The sequence below is a fragment of the Cetorhinus maximus genome, chromosome 9 (genome assembly GCF_964194155.1).
Source record: "Cetorhinus maximus chromosome 9, sCetMax3.hap1.1, whole genome shotgun sequence".
Lineage (NCBI taxonomy): Eukaryota > Metazoa > Chordata > Chondrichthyes > Lamniformes > Cetorhinidae > Cetorhinus > Cetorhinus maximus.
This window is the reverse complement of record NC_135887.1, coordinates 22,372,210-22,393,575: the sequence shown is the minus strand read 5'-3', so window position 1 is coordinate 22,393,575 and position 21,366 is coordinate 22,372,210. Positions and strand designations below refer to the sequence as shown.

The 21,366-nt window shown below is 42.4% G+C and overlaps 1 protein-coding gene and 1 long non-coding RNA gene across 7 annotated transcripts in view; one reads left to right on the top strand and one right to left on the bottom strand.

The window, feature by feature from the left end:
* Positions 1-21,366, top strand: part of bcas3 (BCAS3 microtubule associated cell migration factor) — a 1,018,944-nt gene that overhangs the window by 655,057 nt on the left and 342,521 nt on the right. The gene's annotated exons all lie outside the window — the stretch shown is intronic.
* The window catches only part of LOC144684485 (uncharacterized), an 81,010-nt gene continuing 78,278 nt past the window's right edge, over positions 18,635-21,366 (bottom strand). The window contains exon 4 of the long non-coding RNA XR_013577510.1: positions 18,635-20,038. This is a non-coding gene — a long non-coding RNA (uncharacterized LOC144684485). The remainder of the gene's footprint in view (positions 20,039-21,366) is intronic.

The window sequence follows — 21,366 nt, the reverse complement described above, 5'->3', positions numbered from 1 at the left end:
CGACTACCTCGGATTTCGTCATTGCCAGAGGGCACCAGGTACTTGTTTCTGTGAATTCCCACCAGTCCATTCATATTTTATAGAACTTGGTCAGTCTATTTTTCTCCCTCTTTTGCTACAGTGACTCCCATTCAAAATCTTTGATCAAGGATGTGACATTAGTATTTCCCACACCGATTCGTGCATCACATCTTGGGATCGCTTCAATGTTATTTATATTTCTCATATAAAGATCCCCCACACAAATTGCATATTTCAGAATTGGACGAACAAATGTTTGGTAAGCTATAGCTCTGATATTTTTGTTGCAATACCAAAAATTCCACCCCAGAAATCCAAGAACCATGTTTGCTTTGGATGTTATCTGCTAAATGTAGAACCCCATTGAAGGTTGTTTTTGAGATGAACCCCCAGATATAGCTGTGTATCTGCCTCCTGGAGAATTTGATTGCAGAACTTAAAGCTGTTTGTTGGTGGATCCTTTTTGTTGATGATGCACATGACATACCATTTTTTTGTCATTGAATGCCATCTCCCATTGTTCCTGCCATTTTTACATTTCCAGAAGATCATCTTGCAGTGAACTGATATGATCTTGAGTTTTCCTTGATGCGTAAACCAAACAGTCATCAGCAAATAGTCACACCCTGTTTTTTAAACTTGTTGGGAAGGTCGTTTATGTATGTCAAGGAGAGTGAAGGTCCTAACATAGTTCCCTGGGGCACTCTGGAGAGGACATCTCTCTGAGAAGATGATTCCCTATCACATACTACTCTCTATCTTCTGTTGGTGAGGAAGTGTTGGCTCCAATTTAACACTGTCTCTCTGATTCCATGGGCTGGATTTTGCCATCGGCAAGTGGGAGCGGGGCCTACTCACCAATGCGTAAAATGATGCGTGGTGACGACGGGAAGAACTCCCGATATCACCACGCCCCATTTAAATTTTCAGGAAGGCGGGGGCGAAGCCAAGCTGTCAATGGCCAATTGAGGCCATTGACAGAGCAATTAAAGTAATTAGTGGACCTGCCCGTCCAACCTTAAGGTTGGCAGGCAGCCAGGAGCCCTATCGGGAAGTAGAAAAAACATGAAACCTTATCCACAGGCTGGAAATTATGAACATGTCCCAACTCATGTGACATTGTCACATGAGGGGACATGTAAGGGAATTGTTTTTTTTCTATTTTTAATATTTTTGAAAGTAGAGGCGATCTCCCTGAGGCAGCACTTAGATTCAGGGAGATGAGTGCACATGCGCGAAAGAGCGCACTCTCAATTTTAGGAAACCCCCCCTCCCGCCCACACAGGGAGCGCATAGCGCTTCTGTGCTGACGTCATGCTGGGCGGGCCTTAATTGGCCCGCCTACATAAAATGGTGCCGCGCTTCCGATCGGGGGCACCGATCAGAAGCGCGCCCGCACGCACCCACCCATCAACTTTCCCCCCAATGGGGGGAAAATTCAGGCCCATATTGGTGAAGTTTGGACAGGAGCTTTTCATGGGGAACTTTGTCAAAGGCCTTTGAGAAATCTAGTATTGCCATGCTAGTAGTTTCATCTCTTCGAGACTTGAAGTTAGGTCTTTGACAGTCTGCAAAGTGTTTCGGTAGATATTTACACCTGAAAATCATGCTGTTGTGAGCTTCAAAGTGTTTCATGACTTGAGAATGAACAGTATATTCAAGTAACTTGCAAATGATGCAGGTGAGAGATACCGGTCTTTAGTTTCTGGCTGACTTTTATTGCCTTTTTTGAATATGCCACAGATGTTAGTTTGTCTCCACTGATCTGCTAAGTGGCTGATGTTGATTGATACTTGAAAGAGATTGGTCAATATTGAGGCTAGTTCATCAGCTGCTAGCTTTAAAATCCAGGGAGGCATTTCATCTGGACCCGGAGCTTTATTTGGATTTATTTCTTGCAATAATTTCAAAACACCTCTTTACCTATAATACACCCACTTTACTAATAATTTTTCTCTTGTTTTTTTTCGGCTTTTTCTATCTATGAACAGCATCAAAGCATTGTCTGTGAGTTAGATGTAATGCAGAGCTTGAAACATACCACCATATTGTGCCGCAACACCTACTGCACTCGAGGCATTTGCATTCAACTTGGCTGCTATCCTTGTAAGTGGTTCATTTAGCAGCAAATTAAGCTGTTTGTGCTGAACACAATGTGCCCTGAGAACATGAATTAAATTTGGCTAAACTTGTATCATTTGGCAACTTTATGTTCATTCATCAGTGAGAAAAACTTCCTATCTCTCTAACTTGGATTCACATTCAGGTGACAGAAATGCTAAGATTTCAGTCTAATGTTATAATTCAAAGTAAACTTAGTAGTAGTTAAGAAGCACAGTTCACTGACCTTCCTACTGCATCCCAGGGTACTCAGACATGGATTCATAACCAGCATTGAGCTCCTATTTTTAACAGTGATATATGTGAGAGGCACACAGCAGAGACCAGATACTGTTCAATAAGGCTGCAGTGTAAAATCATAGAGCAAGCTAGCTCATAAAACAGAGTGGGAAGGCAGAAACCTGGTATCAGAACAATGCTGATGCTGAGGAAAAATGGAGAATAAACATCAAGTAGACCTTAATCTTTAGAGCATGTTTTGATTGCTTACATACACATCTGGAATTTAAAACTTGAACCAGTTTATTTCTTGTGTACGAAGTTTTAATGATTTGAGCAGTAAAACAGGCAATATCATGAGTGTTATAAAGTGTCTGGGAATACCAGGTGTGTTTCTACAGTTTGCATAGGTATTAACAAGCATAGTTTTGCAGCATGTACAATCAAGACTTGGTTTGTAGGGTGCGATAGAGTTCCCAGAGAAGGTTCATGTGCATGAATGGAATTACCAGGTTGAGTTCGCCTGGTAAATGGGTGGCAGCTGCCAGAGGAAGGTTTACTTAATTGTCATCATTCCACCTTTCAGTGCAATCTTCAGTGCAGATACAGTGCAAGTGTAGGTTTCTGAAATGTGCAGCTGCAATAAGAGCAATGTGATTTTAAAGAGCAAAAATTGAGTTCAGTGCAGGTAGGAATGGCAGTGCAGTGATGAGATTAAGACGAGTGCTGTGAAATGTTGCCAACATCTTATGGGATATATACGTATAATATGGCAGTAGCTGGCCTAATGCCATAGACTTCTGTTTTCCTCCATGTCCATCCTCCCTTAAGTGTAACTAGGCAAACTGTAGGAGTTGGGAGGGGAAACAAAATGCCAATTTTGATTAATAACTCTAAAAAGGTTCTATTTTTAAAGGCCAAGTATTGCCTCTCATTCGAGGGTGGATATATGACCTAAAGAGGAAGGGAGTGCATTTCACAACATGTACAGAATTTTTAAAAAACTAACCTGGAAATTACACTGCAGCATTAACATATGGAGGTTTAATTTGTTTGGGTTAAATTCCTGTGACTACTATTTTAAAATTAGCTCCAAACGTTTATTTTAAAACTATGGAACTCCTTACCTCCCTCAGTCCTACTTACTGCTACAATCTACAGACTTTTAAAAACCGAGCTTGGCAGTACCTAATCACTACATTCTGATCTATCTTGGCTCTCTTCTACTCTTCTCAGCCTTGTTGGATGCTTTACACTGTGGGCCTTAGCCCTTCACCTCTTTTCAATTTAAACAAAAAATATGCTGATTATATATAATTTACACACATGAGTTATGCAGCTTTTGACATTGAGAGTATAATACTTCTGCTGCTGCACTAACCTTCCAGTGACTTCTGCTAATTAGATCTAATTTGCCGATCTGAGTTAGGTTAATTACAGCATTAACTTCTCGTGTAACTCTGAACCAATCTTAATGAAATGTGGAGGACATAGGTAAGGACGTTGTTGACCAAACATGAAGGAGAAATGTGCTGCAATACATCATGGAAAACAAACCTTCAGTGGTGCATAAACCATAGCTTATTAAATTAAATATATCCTTTACATAACGCTCTGTCAAACAGGAAGAATGCTGTTTAAATGCTTGTTACACAGGCAGAGTACGATGGCATTGCTATTTATAAATGCCAGAACCATTCACTCTCGAAAACCTTATAGCAAGGCTTTCAGTATTTCAGAGGCAAAAAGTTCGGTAACATGTACCTTTATTTAAATACTTGTTTTCTCCCCTCTGCTTATCACACCATTTAAGCTGTTTCTCCAGTGCAGTATTGAGGAAGTGCTGTGTTTCCAGATATGCCATCCTTTGGATGAGACATTAGACTGAGATCCCGTTAAATTCCGTGCATCAGGTTGAGGTTAAAAGTCAGGGAATTCTCCCAGATTCCTGGTTGATATTCTTTCTTCAGCTAATACCATCTAAATTGTAGTGATTCATTTCTTTTGTGGGATCTTTCTATGTGCAAAATGGCTGCCTCATTTACCTACATAACAACAGTGTACTGCAAAGTAACTTATAGTTCGTAAAGCACTTTGTGAAGTTTCCACAGGAAATGATAAATCACCATATAATTACAATCCTTTTCTTTTCTCAACCCATTCCATTCTAATATTATGGTATAGAATACAGAATATGTTATTTCTTAGTAATCAATATATAGTGTTCACTTGGCTGAGTTGGTGGCACAGTTGTTCCTGGGTCAATAGGTTAGAGTTAGAGGCCCCAGTTCAGGACTCAAGCACATAACCTTGGATGATATTACAACGCAGTGCTAGATAATGCATTGTTGGAGGTGCTGTTCTTTTAATGAGACATTAATCTGAGGTGTTGTTTGAATGTTCCATGTAACTATTTAAGGAATCCTGACCAACATTCCTCCCCCAACAGATACCACCAGAAACAAATTAGTCAACTGGTCATCTTATTACTTTGGTGGGTTTTTTGCAAAATGGCAAAGAAATCCATTGTGCATGGAATGCTGTAAAGTGTCTCTGAGGGGCAGGACATGTGTATATTTATATATATTTAAAAAGACAAGGAAAGATCATTAGGCTCATCAATGTTCATCCTGTTCACTAGACACTCAACCTCACATACCACTCTCGCCAATCACTGCTAATCATAACTCCTGGGGAGGAGAAAAAATTGAAGCCAATTTTATGAAAAATCTCTCAGAATTCCTCCTTGACTTTCTTAGGGCAATAAAATAAGCTGCAGGAAATTATTGTTACCCATGATACGTCACTAGACATTCATATTATAACCCACACATTCCTCCTCAGTCCCCCCAAATATTCCAGCTCCCTATGAACACTTGACTAAATAGGTCTGAAGCACCAAGTCCGCCCCAATCAGACCAGTCCCAAGGTTTCTCACTACACTTCCCTCTACTGCACTTCAATAGCTTTGTTGAAAATATTTCCATCATCCTCTTGAAGTTTATAACCTCACACTTTCACACCTCCTAAGGTAAACTCTTCCATCAATATGTCAGCCCCTTGTGTTAAATATGTCTCCTTTAACATGTAATTCAGTCTTTGTTTATGTAAAAAATGGATAATTGGGATTGAGCCATAAATGCACCGCCTCTAAAGTGTGAAGTTCTAATAGCTGTGAAACCTGCTTAGTGATACACTGCAACATGAATGGAGGAATGTAGTTATGTTTCTAAGTTTCCCACACAGTCAGTCCCTCATAGAGCTAAGAGCTTCCAGGGGCACATGGAGTAGACTGAGTAAAAGAACTTCAGACGGATTGGCAAAAGCCATTCTCATGCACCTTTTGGACAGCTAATTCAGAGCATCATTGGTGAATCATGCTGTATTCCATTGTCAAACACACGATGAGAGTGAGTAAAAAGCAACAGCAGAAAATTAAGAATGGGAGAAATAATCAAATATCATATGTGCCCTGAGATTGAGAGCAGCCTTTCGCTATTGACTATTTTTCTTTTAGACACAGAAGGTGTATATGGAATTTTAAGTTCAATTTTAACCAGTTTTGTCAAAGTTTCTATGCTTGTTTATTTTTGTTTGTTTTCATGAATATCAATGCAGTATTGAACCAGCATTCAGAGAGGGCATTGCTGTCTTTTGTGGCATTCTTGAAAGTTTTACTGGAAATAGATTTATAGGAAGTTCCATAAGCTGTGCACTTTATAAAACTCGTGGCTATAATATTAATTAGGACTCACTGAAGTGAAAAGAAACCTAGTGCTATTCTTCCATCCCAACTTATTTATAAAACATTTTTTTATCTGTATCAACAGCACTAAGTAAAGAGGGAGCCTTAAAAGAGGAGCATTTTACACCAGTTCTTTAACACTGAGAGAGCTGTAAGTTATACTTATTGGCTCAGAATCTCTGATGAATTGGAGAGCCATATAAAGATTTATCGTACATTTACGAAAACAGGAGAGATTCTTAGAAAATTGCAGTGTCATCTTAGCAAAGATTATATGCTAAGGTGAGCAAACTGCTTCTGTGCAAAATCATGGGAACTTTAAAGGAATTAAAAAAAAACCAACTCATTCATGCCTCCAGTTTCAACAAAGGCATTTTATTCCTTTAATTTCTCTTACTACCCCCCTCCCATCCTTTTCATTCTAAATAGTTTGACAGCTGCATAGAATCCCAATGCTTGAGAGAGGTCTTGTGTTTCTTTCTTGCCAGCAACCCCACAGAGCCGTGACGGAAACCGTTGACCCCGGCTTGCAATGTTTCTGTAGCAGTTTGTCAAACATCTGGAAATCAGCGTGCTCACATCTCCCCTCGATCTACTCATGCCTTTGCTCATTTATATTAACTGGTTAAGTTTGCGGTTTTCTGAAAATTTGTGACCCCCCTGCTCTCTCACAAGGTCAAGTGGCGATTGCCAATGTTGTCTGCTTTTAACACATGTTTAGTTCAGCAAAGCCAAAACAGTTCCCAAAAGTTTGGTAACCATTAAGGTACTTCCTCAGCTAGTTCCGGCTGTCAGGCCTGGGATATATTGGGTAGGGGGGTTGGGGGAAATGGGACAGTAATGAATTTTTTTTGTAGTTTTCCATGATAGGGATTAGGGCTGGCAGCTGATGTAACTAAGGACTAACTCACGCAAGGCAGCCCCAGACAGGAAACAGTTCTTCAGCTGGTGTTTTGATATGGGATCAAGAGATCAGGCGAGGAGTTGTGAACTTTACATGTAATAAAGGCCTGCATAGCTGTGCTGCACTCATCTTGAGGCGTAGAATAAGAAAGGAAATTACCAGATCATATAAAAGAAAAAACAAATAGGAATTGCAAAACAAGGAGGCGATACCTGCCACGTCGTGTCCATTATCATCTCTATCCAGTTCTCCTAATGTTTTTTCTGTTACTGTGAGCAGTGTTAACAATAGAACATTTCAAACTCCTAGTGTCAATATCATGTGGACAAAGGTTAGATGTAACTTGCGTTAAATGCAGAAGCAGTAGTCCCTGTTCCCTGGCCCCAACAGGAGGGCAACACCCCACCCAACCCCACCCGCCCCCCCCACCACCATTGCATCAAGGTGGTTTGCCCCCACCTTGTACGCAACGATCTCTGAGTAAAATTTCCACTTCAGTGCTGGATTAGGGGCAGTTTTATACAATGGAATCATAAGACTGAAACTACCCAAATTCATTTTGCTTAGGAATCTTACAGCTGGCAGACATGGACTGGTTTTATTTTATCACTCAGGCTAGAATTGAATCCAGGTCTCAAAGTGAAAGGGCAATGCTTAATGCGCACTGCACCACCAATTTGCCCCTTCCAGAGTTTTAATTTTAAATAGCTGACTTCCAATGGCATTGCTTATGAATCAGAAGATATGCAAAAGTGTAGCACTTAAAATCTGTCATGAAGTAAGAGGTGATTCAGGAAAGAGGATATCATGGGGAATTTGGTCCCAGATCTGACACTGTGCAGGCAATGCTGAAATTGGGCTTTCACATCTCATTAACATTTTACATGTGAGCTGCCATCACATGCCGCACATCCACAGGCAACTAATGGATTTGAAGGTAACGAATGATGTGCTGCTTGCCTCATCTGCAGTAAGCCGTCGACTTGTCCTAATCCAATTGAGGGATGGGAGGTGTGCATTCACCATGGCTAAGGAATCTGAGTGTGGTGGGGCGGGGTGGGGTGGGGTGGTCACTCCTGCTCCTCCTAGCTCCACAATCAGTTATTTTTTTAAGACTTTCGATTAAAAGCAGTTGTATCTTTCGTTGAGGGCTACTGCATAGGCTATTGAAAAGTCCTGAGTGGAGTAGGCCCAACCCCTGACCTGCTCATCGCTGTCCAATTTCTGACAGGGATCTAAAGCAGACATTGGACCTGCCATTTACATATTTAACGGACTCAACACCTGGTTTAACTGGACACTAAGGAAACTTGAAAATAACCTGATCCAATTTGGATGCTTTTCAGGGGCCCAGAAGCACAAAATGCTGGTCCCCAATATTGAGCCAAATTATCCCAATTTTTCCGCTGCAAAACAGGTCCAATGTGGCCCAATTTCTATCGCTTAATATATAATATTGAGATCTTCCCTCCACTGCCTTAACAGGGATCCCATTATTTTTTATCAGTGCACTGGTGATAGAGTACTTCAACCCTTGGTACATGTTCACAGATGTCATTCCTCATCCATGATATTTCCAATCACAGCCATTTTGTAGAGGTACAGAGGCAAGGCTCTTCCCAACACTTCCCATTTCAATTAGGAACAGAAAATGCTGGAAGTACTAAGCAGATCAGGCACATCTGTGGAGAGAGAAACAGAGTTAACATTTCAGGTTAATGACCTTTCATGGATTCTGATGAAAGGTCATCGACCTGAAACGTTAACTCTGTTTCTCTCTCCACGTGTGCTGTCTGACCTGCTGAGTATTTCCAGTATTTTCTGTTTTTATTTCAGATTTTGAGCATCTGCAGAATTTTGCTTTTCAATTAGGAACAAATCTTTAATTGCCTTCCCAGCAGGCCTGGTGTAGTACTAAGGAGATCAAATGCACTCATCTCCAATTCTGGCCTCTTGTGCATCCTTGATTCTAATCACTTGAATATTGGCAGTCTTGCCTTAAGGCAAATACCTGGAATTCCCTCTGTAAACCTGTTCGCCTCTCTTTCCTCCTTTTTAAGGCACTCCTTAAAACCTACCTCTTTGATCAATGCTTTGGTCACATGTCCTAACTGCTCCTTATGGGATTTGGTGTCAAATTTGTTTGATACTGCTCCTGTGAAATACTTTGGGATGTATTACTATATTAAAGCTGTGATATAAATCTATACTGATTTTGCTTTTTTAATAAAGGCAGAGCCTGGTATACTTTTAAGTCATATTGAGCAAAGTGTCCCAGCTTTTACTCGTAGTCAGTGCAGAGTTAGCTAGTTGTAGTGGGGACAACAGGGAGGAGCTGAAAATGGCCTCAGCACTGCTTGGCTAGGGAGGTGGATAAATTCAGCCACAGCTCTCATTTCTGATCACTATCCACTGACACCTGCTGGAAAGCATGTGAAAGTAACATGAGGCGTGATTGGGCTAAGCTGAAATGTTCACTGTCTGGACCCAAACATCAACTCAACGACTGGCTTCTTGAGCATACGAATATACACAGGGTACTGTCAACAAAAGAACATACAAATTAGAAGCAAGAGTAGGCCATTTGGCCACTCGAGCTTGCTCTGCTATTTGTTAAGGTCTTGGCTGATCTGATTGTGGCCTCTACTTTCCTGCCTACCTCGTATACCCTTTGACTCTTTTGTCAATCAAGAATCCATCTAACTCAGCCTTAAACAAATTCAATGACCCTGCCTCCACTGTTCACTGGACAAGAGAATTCCACAGACTAATTACCCTCAAACAGAAAAAAATTCTCCTCGTCACCAGCTTAAATGGAAGACTCCTATTTTTAAACTGTGGCCCCTAGTTCTAGTCTCTCCCACAAAGGGAAACATTATTTCAGCATCCACCCTGTCAAGTCCCTTCAGCATCTTATATATTTCAATAAGATCACCTCTCATTCTTTTAAACTTAAATGGATACAGGCCCACCCTGTCCAATCTTTCCTCATAGGGCAGCGCCTTCAACTCAGGAATCAGTCGAGTAAACCTTGCCTGTGCAGTTTCTAATGCAATGATACCCTTTCATCCAGGCAAAGTGGGGAGCATTCCATCACACTCCTGACTTGTGCCTTGTAGATGGTGGAAAGGCTTTGGGGAGTCAAGAGGTGAGTTACTCGTCTCATGATTCCCAGCCGCTGACCTGCTCTTGTAGCCACAGTATTCATCCGGCTAGTCCAATTCAATTTCTGGTCAATGGTAACCGCCAGGATGTTGATAGTGGGGGATTCAGTGACGGTAATGCCATTGAACATCAATGGGCGATGGTTGAATACTCTCTTGTTGGAGCTGGTCATTGCCTGGTACTTGTGTGGCGCGAATGTTATCTGGCACTTGTCAGCCCGAGCCTGGATATTGTTCAAGTCTTGATGCATTTGGACATGGACTTCTTCAGTATCTGAGGAGTCGCGAATGGTGCTGAACATTGTTCAATCATCAGTGAACATCCCCACTTCTGTCCTTATGATGGAAGGAAGGTCATTGATGAAGCAGCTGAAATTGATTGGGCCTAGGAGACTACCCTGAGGAACCCCTGCAGTGATGTCCTGGAGCTGAGATGACTGACTTCCAATAACCTCAACAAACTTACTTTGTGCTAGGAATGACTCCAACCAGTGGAGAGTTTTCCCCCTGATTCCCATTGATTCTGGTTTGTCTAGGGCTCCTTGATGCCGCACTCGGTCAAATGTGGCCTTGATGTCAAGGGCAGTCACTCTCCCCTCACTTCGGGAATTCAGCTCTTTTGTCCATGTTTGAACCAAGGCTATAGTGAGGTCAGGAGCTGAGTGGCCCTGGCAGAACCCAAACTGGGTATCACTGAGCAGGTTATTGCTACGCAAGTGCTGCTTGATAGCACTGTTGATGACCCCTTCCATTACCCTACTGATGATCGAGATTAGACTGATGGGACAGTAATTGGCCAGGTTGGATTTGTCCTGCTTTTTGTGTACAGGACACACCTGGGCAATTTTCCACATAGCCGGGCAGATGCCAGCGTTGTAGCTGTACTGGAACAGCTCGGCTAGGGGCGCAGCAAGTCCTGGAGCACAAATCTTCAGTACTATTACCAGAATATTGTCACGGCCCATAGCCTTTGCACTATCCAGTGCTTTCAGCCGTTTCTTGATATCACGTGGAGTGAATCAAATTGGCTGGAGACTGGCATTAGTGATGCTGGGGATCTCCAGAGGAGGCTGAGATGGGTCATCCATTCAGCATTTCTGACCGAAGATTGTAACAAATGCTTCAACCTTATCTGAACAACACTCCCACAACACTCAAGAAGCTTGACACCATCCAGGACAAAGTAGCCTGCTTGATTGGCACCACATCCATAAACATTCATTCCCTCCACCACCAATGCACAGAGGCAGCAGTGTGTACCGTCTACAAGATGCACTGCAGGAACTCACCAAGGTTCCTTCGACAGCACCTTCCAAACTCACAACCGCTACCATCTAGAAGGACAAGGGCAGCAGATAGATGGGAACACCACCACCTGGAAGTTCCCCTCCAAGTCACTCACCACCCTGGCTTGGAAATATATCACCATTCCTTCACTGTCACTGGGTCAAAATCCTGGAGGCCCCCCTTCCCTACAGCACTGTGAGTGTACCTACACCACATGGACTGCAGCGGTTCAAGAAGGCAGCTCACCACCACCTTCTCAAGAGGCAATTAGGGATGGGCAATAAATGCTGGCCCAGCCAGCGAAGCCCACATCCTGTGAATAAAAAAAAAAATTAGCGAAGCACAATTTCTCTTTCAAAACACCATTGCATTAAGATTTTCTATGATTTTCTCAGTACCTTTTCCCTGATGATTGTAATTGTTTCAAGTTCCTCCCTTCTTTCACCTCTTGATTTACAATTATTTTTGGGATGTTATTTGTGTCTTCTACAGTGAAGGCAGACACAAAATATCTGTTCAGTGTATCTGTCATTTCCTTATTTCCCATTCATAATTCCCCAGCCTTACTCTCTAAAGGACCAACACTCACTCTAGTTACTTTTTCTTTTTAAGTACCTGTAGAAACTCTGACCATCTGTTCTTATATTTCTAGCTAGCTTTCTCTCACTCTAATTTCTCCCTCCTATTTTTTTAGTCATTCTTTGCTGGTTCTTAAAATCTGTCCAGTCTCTGACCTGCCACTAACCTTCGTAGAATTGTACACTTTTTCTTTCAATTTGATATTACCTTTAACTTTCTTAGTTATCCATGAATGATGCATTCTTTTCCTAGAGTCTTTCTTTCTCACTGGAATGTGTCTTTGCTGTTATGAAATAGCTCCTTAAATGTCTGCCGCTACATCTCTACTGATCTATCCCTCAATCTAATTCTCCAGTTCACTTCCTCCAACTCTATCCTCATACTCTTATAATTGATACTTTTTTAAGTTCAAAACATTAGCCTTAGACCTACTCTTCTCTCCCTCAAACTGAATGTGAAACTCAATCATGTCATTGCTGCCAAGAGGCTCCTTTTATTATGAGGTCATTAATTAATCCAGTCTTATTGCATATCACCAGGTCTTGTATACATTGTTCTCTCGTTAGCTCGATAACGTGCCACTCTAAGAAACTGTACCAAAAACTCTCTTATGAACCCATCTTCCAGGCTACCTTTGCCAATCTGATTCACCAATGCATGTGTCGATTAAAATCACCCATGATTATCGCTGTACCTTTCTCACAAGCCTGCATTATGTCTTACTGTATACCCCGCCCTATAGTGCAGTTACTGTTATGGGACCTATAAACTACTCCCACAAGTGACTTTTTACCTTTGCTATTTCTCATCTTTACCCAAACTGATTCTACATCTTGATATTTTGAACTAAGGTCTTTCTCAATATAGCACTAATGTCACCCTTAATTAACAGAGCTACCCTACCACCTTTTCCTAGCTTCCTGTCCTTCCAGAATGTCAAGTATCCTTGAATATTCAGGCCCCCAGGACATTCAGGAAGTGTGATGAGTCGGTCATTCGGGAGGTGTTGGAGGTCGGACATTCAGGGGGTGTGGGAGGGGTCGGACATTTGGGGGGTGTGTGGGGGGTCAGACGTTTGGGAGGTGTGTGGGGGTCAGACGTTCGGGAGGTGTGGGGTGATCGGACATTCGGGAGGTGGGGGGGATCGGACATTCGGGAGGTGGGGGGGGGGTCGGACATTCGGGAGGTTGGGGGGGGTCGGACATTCGGGAGGTGTGGTGGGGTCGGACATTCGGGAGGTGGGGGGTCGGACATTCGGGGGGGTGTGGGGGGGTCGGACATTCGGGAGGTGTGGGGGGGGTCGGACATTCGGGGGGGAGGTCGGACATTCGGTGGGGTGTGGGGGATCGGACATTCGGGAGGTGTGGGGGGGTCGGACATTCGGTGGGAGGGGGTCGGACATTCGGGAGGTGTGGGGGATCGGACATTCGGGAGGTGTGGGGGGGTCGGACATTCGGGAGGTGTGGGAGGGGTCGGACATTCGGGTGGTGTGGGGGGGTCGGACATTCGGGAGGTGTGGGGAGGGTCGGACATTCGGGAGGTGTTGGGTGGGGGGGGCGGTGTCGGACATTCGGGAGGTGTGGGGGGATCGGACATTCGGGAGGTGTGGGAGGGTTTGGACATTCAGGAGATGTGATGAGTCGGTCATTCAGGAGGTGTTGGGGATCGGACATTCAGGGGGTGTGGGAGGGGTCAGACATTCGGTGGGGTGTTGGAAGGGTTGGACATTCGGGGGTGTGTGGGAGGGGTCGGACATTCGGGGGTGTGTGGGAGGAGACGGACATTCAGGGTGTGTGGGAGGGGAAGGACTTCGGGGGGATGTGGGAGGGGTCAGACATTTGGCGGGGTGTGGGAGGGGTCGGACATTCGGGGCGGGGGGTGGGAGGGGTCGGACATTTGGTGGGGTGGGGGGTTGGACATCATGAGGGCTGAGTGGGCCAGACATCGGGAGGAGGTGGAGGGGTTGGAAATTTAAAGGGGCTGGGTTGGAGGTCAGAGATCAGGGGGTCGGGGTCTGGCCGGAACCCGGGGGTGGGGGGTCCAATTGGGTCAGAGGGATGAGGGCCCGCAGTGGGGCAGGGGGAGCTGTTAGGTGAGGAGTTCCGTGCTGGTGGGGGAATCCCATGGTCGGATGGTGGGTGGGGAATACCATGGGGGAGGTGGTTAGTCAGGGGTGGGAGAGTCCCCTGGGGGTCAGTGGTGTTGAGGGAGTCCTGTGGGGATATTGGTCTGGGTCTTAACAATTATTACCCAGAAGTTAAAAGAGGTTTTAATTCTTCTAAATTTTTCCTTGGTAACTATTGGTGTAACCCTGTCGGAACCATCTGAAGTTTGCGTTTTAAATTGCATTTTTGGATGATTCCTAGTGCAGCGCAATTGCCCAGAGGAAGTGTGCACTTTTGGGCAATTGCCATGCAAATGCTTACCTGTGAAGTTCCAGGAGGGATTTCCCAGCGCATCATTGGGGTAACTCCCAATCCAATGCTGGGGAGCTCGGAAGTTATGGCCCAATTTCTAATACGATTGCTGCAACAATCTGCTGCTCTAACTCATCCCCTCCCAATACAGTCAAACTTATAAAACCATTCCTCATATGTTATTGTGACTTGTGTAAAACGTAAATAGAAAGAAATAAAAGCTTAATATTAGTACTTTAGTACTTTACTAATTGTACTTTTCCTAACTGTTTGAACAGTAGGATGATTAAAAAGGGTGCTGATTATGAGAATCTGCGACAGATTTCTTTAGGTTTGTTTTCGACTCCTGACTGGGGTCACCTAAATTTAAACTCCTGCTGGCTCATTGCTGGAGGAGGCCATAAACAAGTGCTATCCCCCTCATATAGTTAAGAGGATTTATCTAATTTCATTTCTCATATTAAAGTTAGAAAACTTGTGGTGTTCTATTATAGTGTTCTTGTTCCTAAGTGCCTGCTTCTTGTTACTAACCCTTACTCCTTTCCACACAATTGTTCTTAGTTATGACTCTTAAGTTTTGAACTTTGGAGATTTTCAGTACCGCAGCTGAGAAATATTGCTGATTATGCAGGATTGGAAAAAGCATTCCAACTCTCGATGCAGGATTTTGCACTGCTTCAGAGAGATTTTTTTAAAACTCTTTTCTAAAATCCTCACATTCAGATAAATTAATTTAATAAAAATATACAGACATTGCTGAAATTATAGAAAATTTGGAAGACACATTGAACCAATATCGATATCTTGCACCTTTAGAAGTCCCAGAATGAATTATAGAAGTGCTATATTCTCAAATTCCCATGATAGCAACTTCATTAGAGGCCAGTACTTCATACATAAATCATATTGTGTTGATGGCCCATACAGAAGATTTATTAACTTCAGTGAATTGGCAGATACACTCATACATTGCTTGATCTCTAGCCCATTATATGCAATAAATCCTGTCTGTACTGTTCATGATATTCCAAGTTTAGTTTTTGCCCTATTATATCTGACAAAGTCTCTGCTTTAAACAATGACAGCATCTTTTAAAGGGAACTGCTAAAACTGCAACTGCAGTGAGGTCTTTGATTTCCAGGCTGTGCCCTGAAGCGTAATGTTGTCATCATTTGAGAAAGTGATGAAGAGAGTTTTAGAGCAGGATACTTGAGAGATGTGAAGATGTGTTTGACAGCTCTCACCGGAGGATTTAAAATATTTCTTAAGCCAATGGCAAGTGAAAGTACAACTGTTCAAAGGGCCAGTGGTTTTGCCCAGTTTAACAAAGCTCACTTGGTCAATTATGCAGATTAAGCCCAGTTCATTGTGTGATGATTCAAGTCAACTCAACAAAAATCAAGATTTAAATGCAGCCTCTCACCAGGGCTTAATGGTGTCAGAATAAATTAAATTCAGTTTATTACATGGGATTGCAAGATCTTTACCACCATTGTCATGGAATCATTACAATACCATTCGGCCCAATAAGCCAACTTTAGGATCACAGTCAGTTCCTTTTCTTTTTTTAAAGTAACTCTCGAAGGCTTTGCTTCCAATGTAAAACATGTAGTTTTTAGTGAGAGTGTAGTGAGAGTTGAGTTGTTTTAACTTAAATACAGTTATACCTAATAGCCCCTGTGTGCTAGCCACATTGTTCAGGGAAGTTGACAGCTCAAATGCAACTCTGAATGTAGGCCTATTATCAGGCAACTACTTAATGATGACTGGATAACTTAAACTTTACTTATTACATGAGAGTCCACAATCTTTAGCTGCATTGAAGGAGGTGCCTTTACCCAAAGAAAATGGCTGATTCTCCTTGACAAGCTAATGGTTGATATATATGGATGCTCTCTCAATCAAACATTGAACTCACCACTTGCATATCTGCTGATTAGCGTCATTCTAACAGGACCCTCTTTACCTAACTAGGCCATCTAGATAATGGAAAGTGAGGAAAACCATTAAGGAAGAAGCAAAGTGGAGTTCACTGTTATGAAGGGATTCAATGGGATAGATGTGGATAAGATGTTTCCATTAGTGAGGAAATATAAAACTAGGAACCATAAATGTAAGATAGTCACTAATAAATACAATAGGAAAGTCAGGAGACTTTATTTTGCTCAGAGACTGGTTAGAACGTGGAACTCGCTACCATAACAAGTGGTTGTAGTGAATAAAATAGATGCATTTCAGGGGAAACTAGATAAACACATGGGCCTGAATTTTGCGCTCATCAGACGCATGCGATCGACGGGCCCAGAAACGGACGCGAAATGCACTTCCACCTGCGATTGGCCCCCGACCACGATCTTATGCTGGCTGGTCAATTAACGGCCTGGAGAAAGGCTTAGCACTGCCGTTGGGAGCAGGAAGGGGGCGGGCATTGATGGCCCTGTGGGCAAGCGCTTTGAAAGAGCTCTCTGAAGGCAGACAGCTGCCTCAGGGAGCTGCAGACCTGCAAATAAGAAAATAAAGCCCAAAAATGCTGTAAAAAATGTCCATGCAGCACAATCAAGCACCGAAAAGCAGACCTCAAAAAAACAGTCCCCAGATATTTCTTTTCTTTTTTAAATCCTAATGGAGATTTCATCCTGTCCTTGGATGAGGCATCATCAAAAATGTAAAGCCCGCCTGGCCGATTGGCTCATCTGCCAACTGTAAGATTGGATGGGCCACAGAAAATCGCTGACAATTGGGACGTTAATGGGCTTAATTGCCTCTTAATTGTTGGTGGGCGTCTTCCGACTTTCGCGCGCACCCGATGAGCAAAATATTGCATGAGTGCACAATGACATTGGGACAGTCACCCGATGTCATCTCGCATGACTTCACACCCGTTTGGGTCAGGCACGCGCCCGCGGGACTTAAAATTCTGGCCATGAGGAAGAAAGAAATTTTAAGAAAACTTGCATTTATATCACATTTTTCACGACCACCAGATGTCTCAAAGTGCTTTACAGATAGTGAAGCAATTTTTGAAGTGTTGTAACATAGAAAACGTGGTAGACAGTTTGCACACAGCAAGCTCCCACAAACAGCAAGGTGATAATGACCAGATAATCTGGTCTTTAGTGATGTTAATTAAAGGATAAATATCAGCCAGGATACTGGGGGATATATTAATAGGGTTAAATGAAGAGGAGGCTTGTGTGGAGCTTAGGTGCCACCATAGACCTGTTGGGCTGAATGGCCTGTTTCTGCGTTGTATAATTATGAAATTCGATGTAATTTTGGGCACACGCAGCACAGAATCTTTTGCCCATTCATTTGGATTACCCCTCAGGATTTTCAATATTTGGTACCGGTGGACGTGCTTCCCTGTCTGTAGGAAGTTACTCCTGAGCCCTCATCATTGAGGTTTACAGGGTAACAGTGCCGCTGCCACTGGAACCTCACCATTTGGAAATGTAATGTGATTTTATCCCTCATCAATTTGTCACAAAGATAAACTTTTAAGGAGCATAACTTCACAACGAATTGTCAGAGCTGAGCATTTCGGAAAATGTCTGAAATATCCAGTGCTGCGAAACAGTTCATTTATCAGCTAAAATGTACAGCAGTGTACTTGGTAAAAGAATGAGATTCAGTAGAAAGGGGGTTTCAGAATTTTTGCCATTGTACAATTTGACTATTGTACATTGTACGTTGACTATATTTTCCCAGATATTTTGTGAAAGATGCAACAACATTCATGTGGTGTAATTCTCTAGCATTAAATAATATTCACTCATGCAGTGTACCGGAGAAGGGCAGATTGGCCTAATTAAAAAATTGATTTACTCCAATTGCAAATGCCTCCAAAATGTATGCATATATAAAAATTGACAATCTGTATCTGTATCAAAGCATATATCTGACTAATTTTGCTCAGTTCTCAACACAATCTCTCGAGCACCCTTGGCCTTTCTATGCATGGCTGAGAGTTTCTGGGTCGGAAACCTGTAAGGATTCCATCGTTCCTTCAGAGGCTGGGGAATGGCTGTTGTTTTTCTTGAGTGCACTGATTAGCAACTTGTGAAGTGGAAGGTGATTTATCACAGCTGAGATTCACCCCAGGCTGAGTAGAAATCATGGCACAAATGAGCTCGTGATTTAAAAAAATAGGATCGCAATGCAGACAAATGTTGGAGAGGCAGTGCAGAGCAAATGAGGCTTTGGCATTCCCACTGCTCCTTTGAGCTTTATGTCAGGAGGTAGCAGTGGCCAAAGGAAATAATTCCCTCTCGTTGTTTATTTCTCATGGCACGTAGGAATCTGTCCTCTTGGGTGTTCTTCACTTTTACTTGTTACCACTTTCCTGCAGGGTCACAATTAACCCTAACAATCATCCAGTATGTTGACTTTACTGCATCTGAAACCAGCATTAGCTACTGAACAATTGACCAGCAATTGATTTCAATTCTCAAGATGCATTTACATTCTGGCAAACAGATCACCCAAATAAGGAATGGGATCCTTGTTGGAAGTGAAACAAGTGTATATTTTTACAGCAAATTAGAGCAGAGAAGTCACCAAGAAACAGAAGTGAAGAAGTTCACAGGAAAGGTTTGGAAAAACAGTCTTCCTGGTAATCCTCAGCTTTTCCATTACCTCTTTCTCAGTGACAAATTCTCCTGGCATGTTTTTTTGGGAAAGATGTGGAATGCCAAAAGTAAATTCATCAAGAAACAGTCCAACAGAGTTTTGAAGAGTTGCTGAGATATTTCTGTATTATTGCTAAGAATAGATTTCACATTATAGCTTCTCTATATCTTATAAATAGCAAGGTGGGTTATTACTCCCCCGCAACTTCTGATAGCATGACTACTCATTCTCCCATCCCAAACTGATTCTTTTAGCCTCTTATGTAATCACATTTCCTTAAAGTTTATAATTTGTGCTAAGTGTGTAGACAAAACCATATTGCAGTATCAACAAGAGAAGTTTGAATTTGGCACCAGATAGTATTCTTAAAACTGCAACAGCAAAACATTGACTGAGCAACCAAACCTCAAATATTGATTAAGTATCAGATTAAAATAACATGGCTGAGAAGAGGATTTCAATTTTAGGCTGCTGATCTTCCATATTGGATGCTTAAGTGCTTGTTTCTAGACCATTGTGTCGGAACTATGTTGTTGCCTCATTTAATTTTTGAGGGATTTTTTGTGTTTCTGTCTAACTCTAGATGATTATAACAATGAATCTGTTAAGTAGCATAGGTAAGACAGTGATGACGAGGTACTGTGGACTGTGGGGACGATGGGCTGCAGGGATGATGGGTGAGCAAACTGTTCCATGCCTAGCAAGAATTGCTGATCATTTTGGTTAGCCTGATAGCCTGACCCAAGTTACAAGCTTTAACAAACTACAGTACTTTGACTGAAATGTAAGATCTTTCTTCACAAGAGTTTGGTGTAGTTGAAATCCAACCAGTGTAAATCCACAAAACAAGGCACCATCTGACCAATTTCAGTTCAGGAAACCATAATCGTAGTGGAAAATGGAATCATTGGGTGACTTGGAAGAAGTTGAATGTATTGCTGTGCTTCTTGCTCTATAACAAGAAGAAACAGGAGTGAAATTGCAAATCAAATGAAGGCTTCAGTATTTAGTCTGTATTGTGTTTTCAACCTTCAGTAGTAAAATTCCTCAGACTACAAGAGCATTGTTGATTGGCCTTGGGTTCTAGAAAACAGAAATAAAAATACTGCTGCTTTCACAATGACTTTGGAAATCTGCTTTGGGCCTTTCTGAATGAGTTTGCAAACTTAGCAGCCATTTGTGGACAACTTTGTACTATGAGGACTGCAGCAACTGAAAAATGGTTTGTCTCTGGCCTCAGCTCATTCCTCAGATGACCATTGCAGCTCACAGAGAAGAGTCTTTCATCTCATTAGCTTGGTTGAACCTTGGTCTTGAGTTGACAGCATTGTCTGATGACCCACTGTACCTCCACTGTCCTGATTCCAATGCTTGGTAACAAAAAATGATATATTCTTGAAGTCTGTTGCATTCATCATACAAACTGTTGATGCCTGAGTCATGGGAGCCAACCACAATAACACACAGCCAGGGAGTAGCACTGTACTCCTCAGTAATGCACCTCTGACCACTTCTCATTTTGTCTTACAAGGTACATATTGGGTAGGGCAAAGGAGTGAGAATACTTAACTCCCAAGTGGGAAGAAGTCGGAACACATGGTCCATCTTCCCCCCTCTTGAGGACTGCGCTGGAGGGCCCCAGCCCGTTATACTGGCTAGACCTCAATTAACAAGCTATTGGTCTGCTCACCACCCAAAATGGGGTTCCATCTGGGAGTTCCAGTCTTATTCAATATTCAATTAAATGGGCTCTGCTGTCTAATAGTATGTGACCTTTTATCTTATCTACAATTCTAATGAGGGTGGAGTTGGCCTTTTAAGAAGTTAAAATCACTGTAGGAATCATGTGATTTTTAGGGACATTGGTAGTGTTTTAGTCACATTGCATCATTGTCAACCACCCAGTAATTATCAGTAAATTTATAGCCGAATTAGGTAAATGTCACTTCACCACAGTAGCCTGGCTTCAGCTGTGCTTATGCTTTGCGTCAGTACAGTACTATCGGCACATTTCAGTGCAAACCCAACCAGCTGAGCCCAGGGCTCAACAAAATCCAGAGGCATGCAGATATTCACTGAATAATACCTTTTGCTTCTGTTAATTGACAGACACTTAGTAATTGTTAATATGAGAAAACATTATTAAAAGATTTCAAATCAAAGAAAACAATGCACAAAATTATTATCAGATTTGAATCTTGGCTGAATCTCTGTTGCTCACGCCATAAATTACCTAACGAGATCATTTTATTTCCACTTTTGCATTGCATTTTGGACATT